The sequence below is a fragment of the Rattus norvegicus genome, chromosome 3 (assembly GCF_036323735.1).
Source record: "Rattus norvegicus strain BN/NHsdMcwi chromosome 3, GRCr8, whole genome shotgun sequence".
Lineage (NCBI taxonomy): Eukaryota > Metazoa > Chordata > Mammalia > Rodentia > Muridae > Rattus > Rattus norvegicus.
This window is the reverse complement of record NC_086021.1, coordinates 145499974-145520766: the sequence shown is the minus strand read 5'-3', so window position 1 is coordinate 145520766 and position 20793 is coordinate 145499974.

Here is a 20793-nt window from a genome sequence, read left to right as displayed (position 1 = left end):
AATACAAGAGAAAACATTTGAAATACAGGTCAACAGAACTTGCAAAATATAGTCTGATAATTTTTAAAATAAACCAAATACACCTTCCAAATATATCTAGAATCTTCAGAGCATAACAGTAGAATGCAAAAGAAAGATTTATTCTTAAAACCTTCCTAAACTTAAGGCAATAAATTCTCCTAGTTTACTTTCTATCACTTTGCTAAAACATTCGTACTCAAAGCAACTTGGGGAGCAAAGGCTTTATTTGGCTTACACATCCAGTTTATAGCCCATCACTGAAGGAAGTAAAGGGAAAAACTCAAGGCAAGAACCTGAAGGTAATGGCTTGTCTGCTTTGCTTGTAGGCTTCCTATACAACCCAGAGCCATCTGCTCAAGAAATGCTACTTCCTTCTAACTTCAATGAATAATCAACGCAGTGTTTCACACTGCAATGTCCACAAAGCAATCAGATTAAGATGAATTCAATTGAGATACAATGTTCAAGTTGATAGAATTCTAACCGGGAAACTGCAATCATCTTTATAAATAGATACATCGGTTTAAGTAATAACCTTTCATTCTTTGTCAAGATTCCCATGTTACTATTCTAATGCAAGACATAGTTCAATTGATTTAATTTCTGACACTTTAAAAATCCAAATTATCTGAACTGTGGGCTCCTGTAAAATAAAATAATAATTATGCATTTTTTAATCTAAAAGGGAATAACTAGTGCATAAAAACAATCATGTGAAAGCAAATTCAAAATCCAGCAATGAAAACCCAAATCATTTGATGTCTGGCACCTGGGACTCACTCATGGTATAATCTTCTGGGTTCCAAAGGGCTTTAGTAGCATCATTTCTCTAGCTGTACCATCTTCAGCACACACTTAGTCTTGTAAGGTTAGGCCAGCTCCACTCTACATCTGAAGTGTAATTGGCAGACATCCCACAAGTCACAGCGCCTCTAATGTCCTAGGGTCTGAACCTTCCCCACTGACCTCTCTTAAGAACTCTGACTTTCCACATTGCACCAAGCTTCAGCTTTTCTCAACAACCTCTTAAATCCTGCAGCTTTCCTGCCTTCAAAAACAGTCCCTTCTAGGAGTCGTTCATGTTGTGAAATTTGCTGCTAGTTTGATAGTAACTTTGGCCCAATTAGACCCCAGCTTCTGTTCACTGACCCAAAGGAAAAATATTTTCCTTTGTCCCAGTGAAACACCGAATATTTTTTACCTCATGATACTATTGTTTCAATTAATCCCAGATGATTCTTTCACCCTAGTACATCAGTACCCCATTGCCCTACAAAAGTACAAGAGGCTATGTTTCAATGAAACAGACCCCTCTGACAATCATAACTGGTTCTTCTCCCCCAGTGTGTCTATCAAAGACAAATTCTGAGCCAAGTGTCCTAATCCAGTTCTTGACTAAGTCCTTGCTTCCCTGTGAAGCCTTGTGACATAGACCTTCGCTGTTTACATTACTATGAACATTGTCTTTAAGATCCACATTCAAATAGCTTATGAAGACTCAGGAGCTTTTCCAGCCCAAAGTTCCAAACTCTTCCACATCCCTCCCACAAACTAAGCTGATGAAAACAATTTCTCAATTGAGAAATTCTTCAGATATTCTAGGCTGTGTCACAGTTAATGCTAAGTAGGACACACACCAAAATCATCTTTGTTATTCTGCTTGCACCCAGACTCTTATGTTTCTACGCTTATTTCTTCTATGGAATTTTTATGGCTGAATAATTTCTAAGGATACCATATAGGGAATTAGAGAAAGTATAGATATACAAATTTCCTTGTAGGTGATATAAATCTACAAATGACTATACTAGCAATTATCAAATTCTAAAGAGATAGATTTAGTCTAGCAGAACATAATAATATTTCACATAAGCAAACAGGAATATGAGGAACTTTTAATATTAGAAAATTCATTCGTATAATTTAGCATATTATTATGTGAACTGTTAAAATAGACTTAATAAATTTTAATATCCATTTTAATAGCTCAGTAAACTATGAATCGGAATGTTCCTTCTTTAACCCTAATTAAAAATATGTCTCATTATAGTGTTACCTCTGTATGGGACTGAAGCCTCACAAGTCAGGATCACCCATAGCAGAGACCACAGTCCCTGCACTAGTGCCAAATGTTTCCCAGTTAGTTCTGGAGTTTAAGAAGCCTCTTTATTAAAGCCTCCTCTTTAGGTCTAATCTCCCTCATTCTCTGTGTACACTTAAATATCTTTTTAAGGTTTTCTGTTTTAGTGACTGGGAAATTGAAACATTTTTCAGTATTACTTGCAAGAAAAAAAATCACATTCATACTTTTAAATGCTCAAAGTTCATATGCTATCATAAGTAATTTTTGAACAAGAATTTTGCTATCTTGCATTTAATGTTGTTACTGAAGGAGAAAGCAGGAGATAGAAAAAAATGGGTCAAAGTAGCAGAAAAAGAGAAAGAGACAGTGAGAAAGTGGTTGAGAGACTTGTCAACGAACCTCAAAGTCTCAAAACATATTTCAACACAAATGCAAGCAAATATTTTAGTCTGTTTTGTAATTCCATAAATTCTGATAGGACAATGTAGACTTCTGAAACACCAGTGAAGGAAAAAAAATTATACTCACACAGTAACAATGACGGGGGTGTTAGAATTTTTACATTGCTCTCCTGAGTCTCATATCTCTCTTCACACAGAGAGAACCAAATGGCTGCCACACAGTCAATATGAGTGTTATAGAAGGAGAGCAAAGACTCATTTGTCCTTCCATCCAGAAGATGTTGGCTTATATTACCCTGATGAGTGTCACTTTGGTGTGAAAAGTGACATTTACACTATCTTGCAAAGCTGGTCATTACATAACACAACCTAATGGGAATGGTTCAAGAAATAGTTCATCCCAGAGAACAATGTGGGCAATGCTCTTATTCACAAACTGTGAAGCAGCACAAGAGCCACAAAGTCTCCATCCTACATTGCTATGGTTTTTATGTGAGTTGTCTCCCCAGAGGCTCCTGTTTTTCAGTCTTGGTTCCTTGACAATGGTGCTGTTTAGAGGTGACTGGTAGCCATCAGAGTACTGAGGTGTTAATCCCTGGAAACTTGCATACTAAATAAACTATTAGGATGTGGGCCCTGGTTAGAGGAAGTAGGCCTTTGAAAGGTATAGCTCCTGGTTGTCCTCTTCCCCTCCCCACCTCTCCCACCCCCCCCACTCTGCTTTCTTTGTTTGCTGGTTGCCATGATATAAACAGCTTCCTTCACCCACGTCCTAGTTTGAAGATTGGCACTAAAGCTAAAAGCTAAAAGGGCACGTGAACCACGATTGGACACTTTGAAAATTCATCCTTCCTCCTTTATATTGTTTTCTCGGATATTTTGCTAGAGTAAAGTTACTAATACGGTGTTTATTTATTCTTTTAATCACACATTTGTAAATATGACATTTTATTATGATCTCTACATAGGCCTTATGTCCATGAAGGTCAATCTTATCCTTTTGTTTGTTTGTTTGTTTTGTTTTGTTTTCATGGTTTCAACACGGGATTTTTCTGTGGAACCCCGCCTGTCCTGGAACTTGTTCGGTAGACCCAGACTGGCTGCTAATTCACAGAATCCACGTGCCTCTGGCTCCTGAGTCCTGAGATTGAAGGTGTGTGTCCTTACCGCCTGGCAAACCTTATCCATTTGATCCATTACTGCATGCATGTAAATAAAGCAAATACTTGGGTATAAAAAGATAAAACTCGGAATGTAAGCCATCAGTATCCAACAAATAAATGAGTCAATTATCAAAAAGATACCAGTGTTTTCCAAATAAGTGTGTATATATGTTGTTCATCTGTGTGTTTTTCATAACACAACACTTCTCTGTATGTGTAACTCAATTCTAAGGAAATAGTGTCTATAATACACAAGTCAATTGTGTCTATAATACACATAGACTAAAGATTAAATCAACTGTGTCTATAATACACAAGTTCTTGAGATTGGTAAGTATAACAGAGGCAAATACAATCTTTGTATTCTAACTTCAAACTTACATTTGTGGAGTCTGTCTGCTCTGTCCACGTCTCTACAGCCTTTATGAAGGAGAAGACCGGAGCTAATTTCACAGCCCTCACTTCTAGGAAACACTTTTGCACTGTCTGCGTATTTGACTAGAGCATTACGTGTTTTTCATTCTGCCACCTATTTTTCAGAGATAATATACCTGCATCACTTTGTGAAACGAATCTAACAAAGCATCCGTTACTATTTTCTGTCAGGATCGAATGTGGCTTCAGACCCATCTAAATACTGTGACTGTTCGCCTACCACTTAAATGAGGTCAAGATGTCTCTTGCTTAAGGTTACTATCAAGTACCGTGTTTCAATACTAATAATAAGGTTTAAAGTACACGAAACTTTATATTTGCTTAGCTGAAAGATATTAATATATTATAGGCACTAGCCAATCATACTTTGAAACTAACCAGATGATAAACCAAAGGAATAGCAGCGACAACAACAACAGCAACAACAACAAAAACCCTCACAAATATAAAAGTTAACAAATAAATATCATTAAAGTCAATACTGAGCCTTATAACTAAAAAAAGAGGACATCTATTTGATGGGGAAAAGGATGAAAAATACTGAGATAATGTTTTGAGTAGACACTGTGGTAGGCTCATTTCACAGATGAAGACACCATGATGCTAGTTCATCTGTCAGTGACCACATAGCTGGAAAATGCCAAAAACAAAATTCTGACACTAAATCCTGGCTTCAGAATCAGATTCTTAACAATTGTAAAATGTAAAGCTTACTCATATGAGTGTAACATTGGTTTCAAATTAACTTAATTGTTGGTTGTGACAGTTTCCTTTTGTTGGGAAACCGACTCCCTCAAAATACTTTGCAGAGTAAATAAATACTTTAATATCTAGGAGGCAACAGAAGGCTTGTCTGAGTCCCATGGATTGGAAAACTGGCTTCCAAGCCACATGGTAAACATGAACAGTTGAATTACACTGTCTGAGAATTGGTAGTTTCCAGCAGCGTAGAAGTTTTGGTGCTAAACTTACAAAATATGTGGTGACACAGAAGAGTTGCTCATTCTCTCATGGGAATCCACTACTCAGTGTGTGATCCACTTAGCAAAGAAGTTGCAGAGGGGTAGCCATGGACTTCTGTTTTTTAAGGATTCCTTTGTCTGTCCCTAGATCACCCTCACTCAGATCCTTGTGATGTACATTATTCAAAACTTTCCTCCTCTCCTTTTGCCCTGGAGTAGAGTCATCTGGAGGGCTTGTTAGAAACGGACTCCAAGGTAGCTTCTGAGATGCTGGATTGGCTGCAAGCATTTGAAATGCCCAATGTTGCATTTATAAGATGGTGTGACAAGCTTTAGTGGCCACACAAGCAATAAGCCAACAGGAGAGGAGGAGAAAATCATTTATCAGTGTAATTCCGTGTCAGCCACTGTGGCTGACAGCTCCAATTCATCCTTCATCAAATCCTTTATCATAATTAGAGACTTTCAACTTCTGCTTAAATCTCTTTGTCTTTACATAAATAAATGTATTGCTTAATTTTAGTGTGTGTGTGTGTGTGTGTGTGTGTGTGTACCAGTGTCACTATGGACACGTGGGGATCAGAAGAGAGCTAGCAGACAGATGGTTCTCCCCTTTTGGTATTTTTCTTCTAGGGACTGAACTCAGGTGTTGAGACTTAACAGCAAATACTATTATGCACTTATCATCTCAAAGGCCCTTGCTCTATAAACTATAAAAAGTTATATTTGGTATACAAGTATACCAAGTCCTGTTTATCATCCTTTGCAATTGCAGAGATGCAAATTTTGTGATCTCATCTTAACCCTCTGAAAGTGGAATCAACAACAAAATTGACCACAAATGCTGGCAAAGATGTGGGGAAAAGGAAGCCTCATTCGCTGTGGGTAGGATTGTAAACTAGTGCAGCAACTTTGGAAATCAGTGTGGAGAATTCTCCAGAAGCTAAAAAGCAGCCTTCCTTTCCCACCCTATCACTTTGAGTCAGCCACCAACTGCCACAGGCTCCTCTTAGAAACCCTCCTGCTGCACCAACCAGAAATTAAGTTAGGCCATCTTCACTTTCCTGCCTGTCTTCCAATTCCATATCCTTATTATACCACCAGATTTGTAGCCGAGCACGTGCGGGGGCCACTCCTTCCTTTCTGACCCCATTCCCAGGTCTAAGTAATAGGTTACATCCAATTGTCTTTTTGGACAATGAGGCCTCATGGGAACCACTAAACAACCCAGGCTATTGCCAAGGCAATTACTTGGTCTCTAAAAACTGACAGTAAGGTCCCATTGGTGAAGACCACATCTATACAACTCAACGAACATAGAAAAGTCAAGCTGGTGCCTACCAGAGCATTTACTTTTATGGATTAATAATGTTCATGATACTTGAAGGTACTCTGCAAGCTACCAAAGGGGATGGGTAAACACCAAGCCACCTACACATCATTCAATCTACAGTGATAACATGACTGAAAATGCATTAGTACAATAGTGGCACAAAGCTAATGGGCCTAACCAACCAATATCTAATCGGATTTAAGGCAAACTCCATGAAATGAAGCCCATCCAAATCATTATTTGGGTGACCAAGAACCTAAGACTAGATGGGCCTGGAACCTAGGGAAAAACAATATACTACTTCTCTGTTAAATACTTCATAGCAATAGACTGTCTCCTAACAACATTTTGTTATACATGTAGATCAGTGCCTTGCTCAGCCAGCATAAGAGAAATTTCCTTCTTGGAACCATTTGCTCAGAAAATTTTTCCCAGCCTTTTATTCTTAGATAGTGTCTGTCTTTGTCACTGAGGTGCGTTTCCTATCTGCAGCAAAATGTTGGGTCCTCTTTCCATATCCAGTCTGTTAGTCTTTGTTTTTTTTATTGGGAACTGAGTCCATTAATGTTAAGAGATATTAAGAAATAGTGATTGTGTCCTGATATTTTTGTTGTTAGAGATAGAATTATGTTTGTGTGTCTCTCTTCTTTTGGTTTCGTTGCAAGAAGATTACTTTTTTGCTTTTTCCAGGGTGTAGTTTCCCTGCTTGTGTTGGAGTTTTCCACCTTTTATCCTTTGTAGGGCTGGGTTTGTGGAAAGATATTGTGTAAATTTTTGTCATGGAATATGTTGGTTTCTCCATCTATGGTAATTGAGAGTTTTCAGGATACAGTAGCCTGGTCTGGCATTTGTGTTCTCTTAGGGTCTGTATGACATCTGTCCAGGATCTCCTAGTTTTCATAGTCTTAGTTGAGAAATCTGGTGTAATTCTGATAGGTCTGCCTTTATATGTTACTTGACATTTTTCCCTTACTGCTTTTAATATTCTTTCTTTGTTTTGTGTATTTGGTGTTTTAACTATTATGAGACGGGCGAAATTTCTTTTCTGATCCAGTCTATTTGGAGTTCTGTAGGCTTCTTTTATGTTCATGGGCATCTCTTTCTTTAGGTTAGGGAAGTTTTCTTCTATAATTTTGTTGAAGATATTTACTGGCCCTTTAAGTTGGGAGTCTTCACTCTCTTTTATACCTATTATCCTTAGGTTTGATCTTCTCATTGTGTCCTGGATTTCTTTGACGTTTTGGGCTAGGAGCTTTTTGCGTTTTACATTTTCTTTGACTATTGTGTCAATGTGTTCTATGGTAGTTTCTGCTCCTGAGATTCTCTCTTCTATCTCTTGTATTCTTTTGGTGATGCTTGCATCTATGACTCCTGATCTCTTTCCTAGGTTTTCTATCTCCAGGGTTATCTTCCTTTGTGGTTTCTTTATTTTTCCTATTTCCATTTTTAGATCCTGGATGGTTTTGTGCAATTCCTTTACCTGTTTGGCTGTGTTTTCCTATAATTCTTTGAGAGTTTTTTTGTGTGTGTGTGTGTATTTCCTCTTTAAGGGCTTCTACTTGTTTGCCTGTGTTCTCCTGTATTTCTTTAAGAGTTATTATGCCCTTCTTAAAGTCCTCTATCATCATCACGATATGTGATTTTACATCAGAATCTTGCTTTACTGGCGGGTTGAGATATCCAGTATTTGCTGTTTTGTGAGAACTGAATTCTGATGATGCCATGTAGTCTTGGTTTCAGTTACTTCAGTTCTTGTCCTTGCCTCTCGCCATCTGGTTATCTCTGATGTTAGTTGGTCTTGCTGTCTCAGACTGGAGCTTTTCCATCCTGTAGGCCTGTGAACCTGTGAACCTGTGATCTTAGGAATGAGAGCGCTCCTGGGAGACCAGCTCTCTCAGAGCAGGTTTTGGGTCTACAGGGCTGTGGCAGCGTTAGCTCTGGGTACAGAAGGAGACCTCAAGTGTCCTGTTGCAGGTCACCCTATGATTTCCAAGTCCAGTGTACTTCTGCCAGGTCTCTCTTTGGACAATCAGTGGAGCAAAAGCAGGGTCCTACCTGTGGGCTGTGGCTTAGGAGGAAGAGTGCTCCTGACTTTGGGTTTTGGTTCTGAGGATTGTGGGACAGCCCCAGCTCTGGGCGCAGATAGAGACAGGAAGGATCAGCCAGCTTTCTTACACCACTTGTCTACTTCTATTCATATTTAATAATTTGATGTTTGGCTAAGTGTGTGCATTGGAGAATGATTTCTGTAATCACACAATTGAAACATTTCTATTATCTCAAATGGTCGTGTGTGTGTGTGTGTGTTGTGTGTGTGTGTGTGTTGTGTGTGTGTGTGTGTGTGTTTGGGCACATGCATGCAGGTTGTGTATGTATGGCAAGAACATTTAGGATAGACTATTTCAGGAATATCTGAGTATCTAATACATTACTAAAACACTGTTATTAACTAATCAGTGGTTCTCCAATAGATCTCTAGATAGCAGAAACTTTGCAAGCTTTGACTGACATATGCTCTCCAGACCTATGCTTAGTTAAAATGACACCATTTTCTATTTTTTAGTAAATAATATTCACTTACTACATAATATCTTCTGTTTGTTGATGAGTGCTTCGATTTATGTCAGAAATTGGCAGCTCTAAATATTGCATGAACATGGGATTTCAGATGTTTCTTCATTGCAGTGATTTTTATTAAAACATATAGCAGATCTCTGTTATATATACATTATTATTTTTTTAGGAATACTGATCCTAGTTTCATGACAATTGTGTTATTTTAGATTCTCTTCAATTGCAGGCAAGGATTCCTTTGCTCCACATCCTGTATAGAAGTTACAATTTCAATCATAATAAATAAAATGTGTCAATATGGTTTTCATTTGGATTGATTCTCTGATTAGCAATGTTGAACATTCTCATACACTATCAGTTAATTTGTATCTCCACTTTTTTCATTTATGTATTTGGAATGTGGGGATGAGTATGGCAGTCAGAAGATACTTTACAACTGTCTATTATATCCTACCATGTGATTCCAAGAGACAGAACTCAGGTCAACTGGTTTGGGGAAAGTGCGTTCACTTGGAATCTTCAAATGTGTGTAGCATTCAACAGTATTATTATGCATTCAAAAAAATCATTATGTGGTCATGGGGAGGGGCTTTCAAGGAAGCGGAAACAACACATTATATTGTACAAAAATTAGAGGGGAATATTGGAGCAGGAAATAATAAATCAGAGTGGGAGATGGGGTAGAGAGAGGAGGAAATATGGGATGCCCAATTAACACCAAAGGCCTTTTAAGAAAGCCAATTGGAAACCTACTACAGTAGAAGCGTCCTAAAATTTCTACTAGTGCATATGTAAAAAGAGTTTTATTGGAGTTTCTCTACAACAGAAGGACACCACATGCTAGCATATAAAAACACAAGTACCAGGAATTGGTTACATCTTTGTGAGTTTTGGGCCAATGGAATTTTATAGATCCTACATGAAGCGTTACAAGCTAATTGCTAGTTTTCTTGGTTACCTCCAGTACTCAATGGTAAGAACCTATTGATGAAGTTACTACAAAGTGGACTTGCAGAATATAGAAAATCCAAGCTGGTACTCACTTGCAAGCTTCATCTCTATTGGTTATCATAAGTGCTGAAAGGTGATATCTATGCTACCAGAGGATAAAGGGTTGCAAGATGCAACAAAGACTGGTCTGGAAGGGTATGCCAAATGGTGCAGTAGTGGCACAAATATTTTGAAAACAACCAATCACTTTCTTATTGGTCCTTGGGTACCCTCCCTCAGGAGAAATGCCTTTCTGTCACTGTTAAAAGGACTAAAAATGTGTGCCTAGATAAGTTATAAGCCTTAGATAAGAGCCTACTACTATTTTTTCTGTTAAATGGCCAGAGTATTAAATGACTTCTAATGGTCTCTACTCATAACACAGTACCACTATCAGCCCTCATCAGCAAAGCTTCCCCTTGCAGTAGATGGCTTTTAACACAGAGGCCCTTAACTTCTCAACATGTTGAAAGTAAGTGATGGTGGAATGCTCAGCCCTAAGCAGGATGAAATTGTACAAGTCGTGGCAAGGCGAAAGTTCAGCGTGGAAGGAGAGAAGTGGGAACACAATCCCAGCACTACCTTGGAAACGATTGGCATTTGATAGCTGCTGAAGAAGGAGAGTCGGCTTTGACATCACATGGTGACATGCCATGTCTTGACCCATGGTAGCTTGACCACACTAAGAAGAGGCCTCACATAAAATAGTCAGATTACCCAAACTCAACATAATGGGGATTGAAAGAAAGAAAGAGCGAAAGAAAAGAAGGAGGGAAGGAAGGAAGGAAAAAAGAGAAAGAAAAATGAAAAAGAAAAACTGAAAGTTTTGTGGGTGGGAAATTGCAGGTGAGGAGAGTAAATATGGAAGGAGTTGGGGTGATTATTTGATTAAATGTACTGTATGAAATTCACAGAGAAAAATACAAATATTATTTTCCAAGGAAATCTCAAAATTAGCAACTCTCAATATATTTAATGCAGGATAAGCCTTTGTTCAATGTAGAAGAAATGTCTTTTTTCTTAAGGAATCTGTAATCATAAATAAACCCCAAGGAATTTCTTAAGCAAACTCGTGGTTCCCACTCCACTCCTGAAGCCTTTGCACCCCATAACATATCTCTAATACCTAGGCTCTGAAGACTCCAGATCAAATATCTGGCCAATAGAAATTCATCTTCAAGGGTCATTTCCCAATCTAGCCACCGAGAAGCTGACTGACCATTCTGGATTTTCACATTCTTCAGCATGAACCAAGACAAGTTCTTCTAGAACGAAAGTTTTGAATGTACTCATATAGCACTCTAATTTTTTCTTAAAATTCTAACGTCAGTTAAAATAAAGTGAAAATGCTTTGTCAAAGCTGGCTCCAATTAATAAACAGAGCAGATTTCAGGCAGATTAAAGTTAATAAGAAATGTAAAGCTTCTTGCTGCCTGGATAATTGGTACATGTATTGTACCTAAGCTTTTGAATGTGAGTTTTGGAATGAGACTTTCTGATTGCTCACAATATCATCTTTCCTTGAAAGAATCCAACGGCTCTTAAGAACAGCTCACATGAACTTTATGTCACTAGTTGCTGCTTTGTGAAAAGACAAGGGGAGAGAAGTCTCTTGGTTCCTGTTGGATCCTGCAGGCACGCTCGTTTGTTCTCTCTTCCTAATATGTTGTTTTTTTACCTTCTATGAACATGATGTGGAACCTGGCTTATCTGTCTGCAATAGAAAATATTGTACACAGACCCAGGAAGTGAGGATAGGCAGGGTCATTTCTCTACAGCCTTTTGGAACATTAGAGATGGCTTTATTTCCCTTTGTCACTAGATGTCACTGCATACACAAGTGTGCTATCATAGCTGAAGCCATCAGAGCCAGAGAGCTTCTGGAAGCTTTCACTATCATCCTACTTGGAAGATATCAGTAATTTGGATCTCTTTGAGGCGTTCTCAAAATCTAGTTTAATTAGGCTAATCTCTCCGACTGCCTTGTCGTTTTCTATATTGTGTGAGATCCAATATAAATGTGCACAAGCCTTGCCTTTCGGTGGGATCTTTGGCAGGACTTAAATGGGGTAAATTAATCTTATTCTCTATTTCTTTCTTTTAGAACTCTGGACAGGATATAAATTGGCTATTTATCTCCTATTCCTAATTTAGGTCTGTAGCCTATAAAAAAAGTTATTTCTCTTCAAGCAGAGTAAACATTAAATCAATACTCACAAGTGACTTCAAATATGTTTGCTAGCAAGCATCCATATATATATATATATATATATATATATATATATATATATATATATATATATATATATCTGCTCCACGCTAAGAGTTTGCTTTAAAACGTAGAGTCCCAGTCTACAGTCTCTGTCCACAGTTTGCGTTTCTATTTGTGTTGACTAAGTCCACTGGTGTCCTTGGCTAAACCCATGGGCTTCTCCCATTATTTCCTCTAGCAAGATTTGCCACCTTTGCAACAAGCATTTATGGGATTTCTTTGCCTTCATGTTCCAGGGCTCTGTGGAAAGAGTAATTCCAATCTTCTCAAGAAAACTGGTGAAAATCCTGTCTTCTGAAAGATCTCCTACCTCAGGTGGAATGCCAACTCCCTGAGCTGATTTGGCACATACCTCCTAGAGGAGGGAATTGTAACTTTGGCAATTAACATTTAAAGTCTGCCACCTTCCTTTTCAGCTGCAGAACCAGACCTGAATGGGTACCTGGAAAAGTGAATCTCTAACTTTCTATTGAGATCTGCTCAGGGTCCCCCAGAATAATCACCATAAGGTGTTAAAGACCCAGGTTTTGAACCCAAGCCTTCTGTGTAGCTGTGGAAAACCTAGGCCTCAATTACTTCCTGTACAAAAATGACAAAAGAAAATCTGCCCTTTTATTCCACCATGTATTACTACAATCAATCAAAGTATAAATTGTGCCAGAGCTGGGCGAGGGAATGATAGACTAATGTATCTTTCATTTCTGTAATTATTTTATTGGGAAGTGTGCATTTAGATTAAAGCAGGGATAACACTTTGAAAGGTGACAATTTACTTCTTAAAGGCTCTTTTTAAATATTTTACGCTAAGATCAAACATGATTAGCAGATCACTGACCAGATATTGTCCACACAGCCAACAGGCAAATTTGAGAAATTAAATAGAAGGGAGCATGGTGGAATGTGGTGGCACAGTCTAGGCACCCATGTAGACCACTCAAGGGAAAAAACAGAGCATTTTTATTGCCATGGAAACCGAGATGCCTCCGATGAGGGTCAGACTAGCAAGTCAGCACAGGAGTCTCAGAAGGGGCAAATTTGCTCATTGCTGGCCTGTTCATCAACTTTATTTCTAAGAACTACAGTCCGAGAGAAAATCGTGCAAATGTTGGTGGGTATGGAGTCATTCTCTGATGCAGCTAAGGTAAGCAAAACGATGATCTAGGAGGATTAAATGTTCGTTGAAGTGCACATGATTTTAAGAATGGGGTGAAGGGAAAAAGAGCTGACAAACCTAAGACAATTTTAATTAAATCTCAAATGCAATCGGGATTTGTCCCCAATCCATTCTTTATACACTCGTTTGCCTCTCTTTAAAATCTGTGCTGATGACGGCACATTCGGTAAATGGTGGCTTCAAACCCTGGCAGACTCCTCTCCTCCTCAGTTAGATTTCTGTGAGCACAAGGCTGAGGCCATCCTCTAATTAAGGGCAGGATTAGCGCTCAATAGCCCATGTGTTGTTCTTCGTGGCTTTCAGCCCTCGTGGTTTCTCGCTTCCTTATGGTCACTGTGGCCACCTAGAAATTCTTTTCAGGATTATAATAACCAGATCAGCTGCTGCAGCCTGGAGCTGGGCAGGACAAAGGGAGGCGGAGGGCACTCCCGCAGGGGACTGTCTGTTCACAGATCCCAGCGGGCATTTCAGGGTCTCATCAAACAAAACCATCATGGAGCCCCATTTTATAGTGCTCCATTCCACAAGACCCGCTGCCTCCTTCTTAAGGTCTGTGGGATATGCTCCAAGAGGATGCACTTTTACCAAAAGAAATACTAGCAAGATGGTGGGGGTGGGGTAGAAAACACTCAGGCCCAGCCTGAAGCAGAATCCTCCTCACACATTTTTACTCTTTGCACAGTTCTCCACTGAAATCGCAAAGCAGGTACAGGCGTTTCTCCTAGGATCTGTTTTTAATTCCGATTTGGGGAGAGGTCCCTTTAATAGCCACAAGTGGGAAAGAAGGGGGCATTTATTTTACCCTGAAATGACAAGTGACTGCTCCCTGATTCTGCTGTACTCCGGACAGGTTTCTTCTGCCCCACGTGTCCAGAGACCGCACCGTGTGAACAGCCTTTTCCTAAGTAGCATCTGGTCCATCTTGGGGGATTCCATAGACATTTTGTCTCTTTCAGACTTTCAATGGTGTCCTCTGTGGGCGGGAGGGGACCATCTGGCTAAGCGTCACCTGGCTGGCTGAGCCTGCCTTGCTACCCGCCGCTCACTGCTGAGCATTCCTCTACATCAAACAGCTACTACGGACCCACCAGGGACCTGGCAGAGTGATAGGCAAAAGGGCTTCGGGGCTAGAAGGATGGTATTAATAATGACACTTTTTATACAACAAACTGCACCACGTGACTTTAGAAGAGGGACTTAGCAGCTAGTCGGATGTCATTTACCTCCTTACTATGTGGCCACTTTGCCTCCCGGCATCACTCCCATGGACTTAGACAATTTACCATTGAGTGTTTTACATCTGAAAAAACAGGGGTTCAGGGGAGGAGGACTGTGGGGGGGGGGAGTCATCTTTGCCTTAAAAGACGATAGTAACGATAGTAGATAGTAACGAGACTACCCAGGCACAGAGGTTTGAGTTTCAGTAGACTGGAACTAAAGTGTACGTTTTAGTCATTTAGTAGAGGAACTTTTACAGAGGAGCGTGTGTGTTTGGGGACATGCAGGGAGGGACTGTGGCATCCCGGAATTGTCACCATGCATGGGATGAAAGGGCAGCCAGAGAATGTTTATTGGAAACCAGAGAGATGGAGTTAAAGGGAGAAGAGCGTCCGGGTTCGAACTGTGAACATCATTGGAGGTCTACAGCAGAATGTGGCCAGCGGAGGGAGTAGGTGATAACTAGGCCTAAAATCTCAGCTTCCTCTCACTCTGTAAATCTCTCTCTTGCACCTCCCACTTCCCAAAGCAAGCGGCAGCCCTGCCCATTCCCCTTGGCATGGAAATTTTTTTTAACTCTTTTATCAGGGAACTATGGTTGGTTCCAATGCCCTACAAATGTACTGGGTGGTCAATGGACACCACAGGAGCCTAAACCCTAACTGATGGCAAACAGTAAATTAATGCACTGCACCACAACCCCCAACGCCCAGCACCTCCTAGTTTTCCTGCATTATCTAGCAACAGGGTGCTCAGTGAAGGCTAGCATAACAACATCCATCTCTGGGGTTGTACTTCTCCTGTCTCTCTTCCTTGTGTTTCTGCTGTCCCCGCCCCACCCCACCCACCAATCAAATTCATAGTCGCCACTGTCTTCCTTATCCATGATCACATCTCTGAGGATCCTAAGTGAAGACAGTACCTAATGATCTCCTCCTGCTGGCCTTCCAGGGTACGTAACACGAAAAAGGCAAGGGGAGGCATGAGAGAGAAATAAAGTCCCTCAGCATATATCATCCCACACAAGCCCCTGCAAGAAACAAGCACTCATTCTCATGCCTGGCTAGCCGCAGAGCTGGGAAGTGTCTCCTCACTCCAACTCACTTTCAAAATACACCCCAGCCACTGTTTTAGGCTTTCTTCCTGTATATCGGGCCTTATGTATCTGTGAGTTCCAGGCCCCTAGATTAAGCCAAACTCAGGGGAAAGATATAGGGATTTTTTTTCTTTAACTATCCATGCAGATTTTATTTTCTTGCCAGTACTCTCTAAATAATATGCCATAATGACTATAAACCATGTATGTTTTATTAGAAATTGTACATAATGTGGAGATGATTTAAGACATACAGAAAAGTATTTGCAAATTACATATAAAAGTCTGTGTTTTTATGAGGGAATAGAATAGCCTCTGGGATTTTTTTTGGTATCCACAGAGGTCCCAGATACCAAGGGGTGACTAAATTTAACGTACTTAGCTGATGTCAGTTGCAATCTAGCCATGCCCTGTGTACATGTATGTATAGATGGATTTTTTGTTTTGTTTTGTTTTGAGGAAGGGACAAAATCCCACTGCAGGTGGCACGAGAGCAGATGAGAGTGGGAAGTGGTAGATACTTGGGAAAGTGTGACGTGGTCATGACAGTGAAACAAAGCTTTAAAACTTGATGCACAGACATGGGTTTGGGGCCACCAGTTAGAAATTGATAGAGGCCTGGGACGTGGGGCTCATCACAAACAGGAAACCTAGCAGTGTCCATTAAGCTGAAGTATGAAGCCATTAAAACCAATCCCTAAGATGAGAGTTCACATCTTGTAAGGCCTCAGAATAGTCAACCCAGTGTGGTAAGTAATGAATGAGAAGGGCTTCAGCCAAATCACTTACTAGAACAACGCTCACTTAAGAGACTATTATAGAGACTGTCATGAAGCCAGGCTCAATAATTAGTAAATGACAGATGAGTAGATGGGTTATTGGTTGAAAGGACAGGTTGACCTGATAGGACAGAACCAAGGGTACTCAACAAAAATCAAAATACTAATATTAAGAGATAGAAAATTCAGTTTCTCCCAAAACAGGCTCATGAGAAATCATCCAATTTCAAGAGCTCAGAACCAAACACATATACATATGAGCAACACTAAGGGGGCTGAACAGTTACTATTTATAAATGTGTGTGAGTATACATGTGTACAAAAACTCCATAGAGATTGAGAGGCCATGAATATGAGAGAGGCTGGTGGGGGTCTGAAAACCTGGGGGGAGCAGACGGAGAGGGGAATGTCATAAATGCAGTATTCGCATTGGCTGGCTTTGTGTCTTAACTTGACACAGCTGGAGTTACTACAGAGAAAGGAGCCATCCTTGAGGAAATGCCTCTGTGAGATCCAGTTTTAAGGCATTTTATCTTACTGATTAAGGGGGAAGGGCCCAGCCCACTGTAGGTGGTAGTCCTAGGTTCTATAAGAAAGCAAGCTGAGCAAGCCAGGAGAAGCAATCCAGTCAGCAGCACCCCTCCATGGCCTCTGCATCAGCTGGTGTCTCCAAGTTCCTGCCCTGTGTGAGTTCCTGTCCTGACTTCCTTTGGGTGATGAGCAGCAATGTGGACGTGCCTAAGACAAATTAGCAGTCCCTTGTCATTTCAGGATAAAATAAATGCCCTCTTCTTTCCCATTTGTGCCTATTAAAGGGACCTCTCCCAAAATCAGAAGTAGCTAAGTAAACTCTTTCCTCCCCAACTTCCTTCTTGGTCATCATGTTTTGTGCAGGAATACAAACTCTGACTAAGACAATATTCATTCATGAAATTCTAAAATAGCAATTACAAATAAAAATTTTAATTACTAAGGTTCTTCCAGCTTCCCTGGTTTAAAACTTTTTCTTTGGTGGTACCATGTACTGAAGCTGGGGTCTTGCACATGTAAGATGGTGCTGTACCATGAACTATATTCCCAGTCCCTAAATATTGAAGGTAGATGTACACATGTACACATATGCATGTGTAAACACACAGACACATGTTATAATGTCCATGATATTCATAACATTTGCTGTTATATTATACTTTGTTATATACTAACATTTTAGTATATTGGCCCAAAATTCCATCAATCAAAGTGAATCCAATAGGAAGTCCTGTGTTGACACAGTACTATGCTACAAACAGCATTGATGAAAAGAAACATTCATGGACTAAGAACAATTCCACAATCAATCTTTCTTGGCATCCTTCCCTTATATAGAAAGGGTCCCCTTCCTTTTAAGCACTGAATATTTCTAATGCTCTGGCTCTCCATATCAGAGCTCTACCCATCACCGTCTCTGCTAGAAACCTCTGGAATGTTTGAATGCTGAGTGAATTCCTAGGAACCAGCCCAGATAAAGTTGCCTTTCCAGAGTAGAACATTTAGTCTTCTATTTTGATAAAACATACTCAGGAAAAGAGTGGACATGCATGCTGCACACATTTTCTTCTTAATAGATCAGTGAGTCCCAGAGGGCATAGATTGGTATTTTTAAAAAGGAGTTTATTATCGACTTACTTGTTTCAACTATCTTTTTCTTACAAGAGTGCTTTATGACCTGAGAATCCAGAAGTCATAAAATGTATCAGGGATGGCATAAAATGTATCAGGGATGGAATGGAGACCAGGCCTCTCATCTGCCCACTAATAGTTTTTCCGTGTGAAGCCCCAGGAGGCCAGCAAGAATGCTGGGCATTAACTGGGGCAGTAGGATGGAAAGACAGTAGCTCTCTTCACACAAGAGCATTGTGTTTTCAAAGAGTCTTTGGTTGGAGCCAGGAAGCATCTTCCGTAAAGGAGCTAAAAACAAATATATTTAAGTGAATCGCATGAGATTTCTACACAGCAAGGACTGACGGGAGCAAAAGACAGCAGAGTAGACTACAAACTTCCAGAGGATCAAAGAAAATACTAGCAAAACTGAAGGGGGAATAGTCTGTGTGCATGTCCATAAGGAAACAATGCTTTGTAATAGACATGAGGTCCTCAGCTCCTAATTCTACATATTTTAGCTTGTTCAATTTCAGAACAAGTCTGTGAGGCAGGCTTGATTCCTGTTGCACAGGTGTCAAATGGCCATACAATTTGCCTCAACTAAGCAGCACCTTGGGGCTTGTAGGACAGTGGGCAAATTTCTGTCTTGTCGTCTTTGATTAGCATCTTACATCAGGAAATGTTCAACAGAGGAAAGATGATTCACAGTAGAATCCTGAAGAACCAACCTGGAGTCACAGAGGGGTTGCTACTTATAAGGATGCTGTGGGAAACGCAGAGACAAAGACATATCCTAGCTTCCTGTCCCTTCCGATAAGCTGATTTCAGCTATTTCTGTCATTGTCTGAACCTACTCAGAGTCTAGAAGGAAAGTGAATCATACAGTGTATAACAGACTAGGAAAAAGGCAGTACATGCATCTAACAGTGAATAGGAACTGACTACTGTAGCCACAAATAAGAGATTTACAGTATATTAATTTTGCCAAAATTCAGTAACCTTCTCTGGCCTTATTACCAAGGGAGGCTGTGCATCCAGTAAGAAGTACTAGAGGAAGAAAAAAATAATGATCATGCTGATCTCTGTCACAGGTGCCGCTGTAGTAACAACTACAGTAATTATAGAAATAATTATGGTAACTTCAGCTCCCAGGAGCAGCATGCATGTGCAATAAGGCGGGGGATAAAGGGGCAGCAGCAGAGTGCAAGGTGGTAGCAAAAGATTTGAAAGGGATTCCCTTGTGTAGTGTACCAAGTTGGAAAGATTTGGGAGGTTTTGAGTGAAAAATAAACACTGGGAAGAAAGTGAAGGATCTCTCTCTCTCTCTCTCTCTCTCTCTCTCTCTGTGTCTGTGTGTGTGTGTGTGTGTGTGTTTTATGAAGGCAAATACAGATAAACCATTGTGAAATGAATAATTGTGAATAAAGGCAGAAGGAAATAACTAATTTAGGATTCCTTTAAATATCAGGTTAAAATAATGATGGAATTAGTAGGTGTTGTGGGGAGAAGTAGTAGGACTCTATTCCTAAGTACGTTTTGGAAACATAAACAGATTTTGAGCAAGATGGTATCATAATCAAGCATATATTTGGGGGATAGAGCAGTAGGTATCCTATCAGGTTTGGGGGGTCTGACTTGTGTTCTCAAAAAAATCCAAATGACAAAGTTCAAGCCCCTGATATTTCTAAATGTGACTACTTTTTCAGACATTAAATACAAATTTTCATGGAGTTGAAGTCATTAAAGTGATGCTATTAGGATAGGCCATAATGCAGTACAAGTACTGTTCCTATAAGAAAAGAAGAGATAGCTTACTGGATAAAGAGTTACTGTGCAAGCTTGAGGACTTCCGTTGAGATCTCTAGTCCACAGGCTGGAAAAGGCTGATACATCAGCAGATATCTGTAGTGCCAGAGTTTGGCAGGAGTGGGGTTGAGGAATGGAGATGGTCCAATGTCAGCAGCTCATTGACCAGTCAGTCTAGTCAAAACGACAAGCTTAAAACTCTATAATAAGGTGGAAGCAAACTAGGAAGACACTCAAAGTTGACCTCTAGCCTCTACACATATGTTTAAGGACATTCACAGGTACACACTTGTATGTGAACACACACACACACACACACCCACACACACATGTGCAAACACTTGTATCACAAACCAATAAAGAAAAAGAAAACTAGAGAAGGAGATGATTACAAAGATACACAGAGGAAAGCTAGTGTGGCAACATAGAAGGAGAGAGGCATCTAAAAGGAAAAACATACACATATCAAGAATCCAGCCATGTTGATATTTGTACTCAGACCTCTGGTTCCTAGAATCAGGAGGGCATGCATTTCTCTGATTAAGCCACCGTGTCTGTAGCACTTTTCAATGTGTCCTTAGCAAACCAACACACTGCATCTGGACTTTCTGCTAGGTCTGAGTCTATGTGCAACAATATATTTTCTATCAATGAATTTGTGTAGCATATATCAAAACCACAAACACTTTCCAATTTGAAGTTTGGATACACCATTATAAAAACTAAATACAAATATTAATTTTAAAAAAATCTCTTGAAACATTATAGCAAGAGTCTGTGGATCTAACTTGCCTGGCTACTCATAGGACTTAAAAGGCCAGGCTCATGTGCTTGCTCTCTGT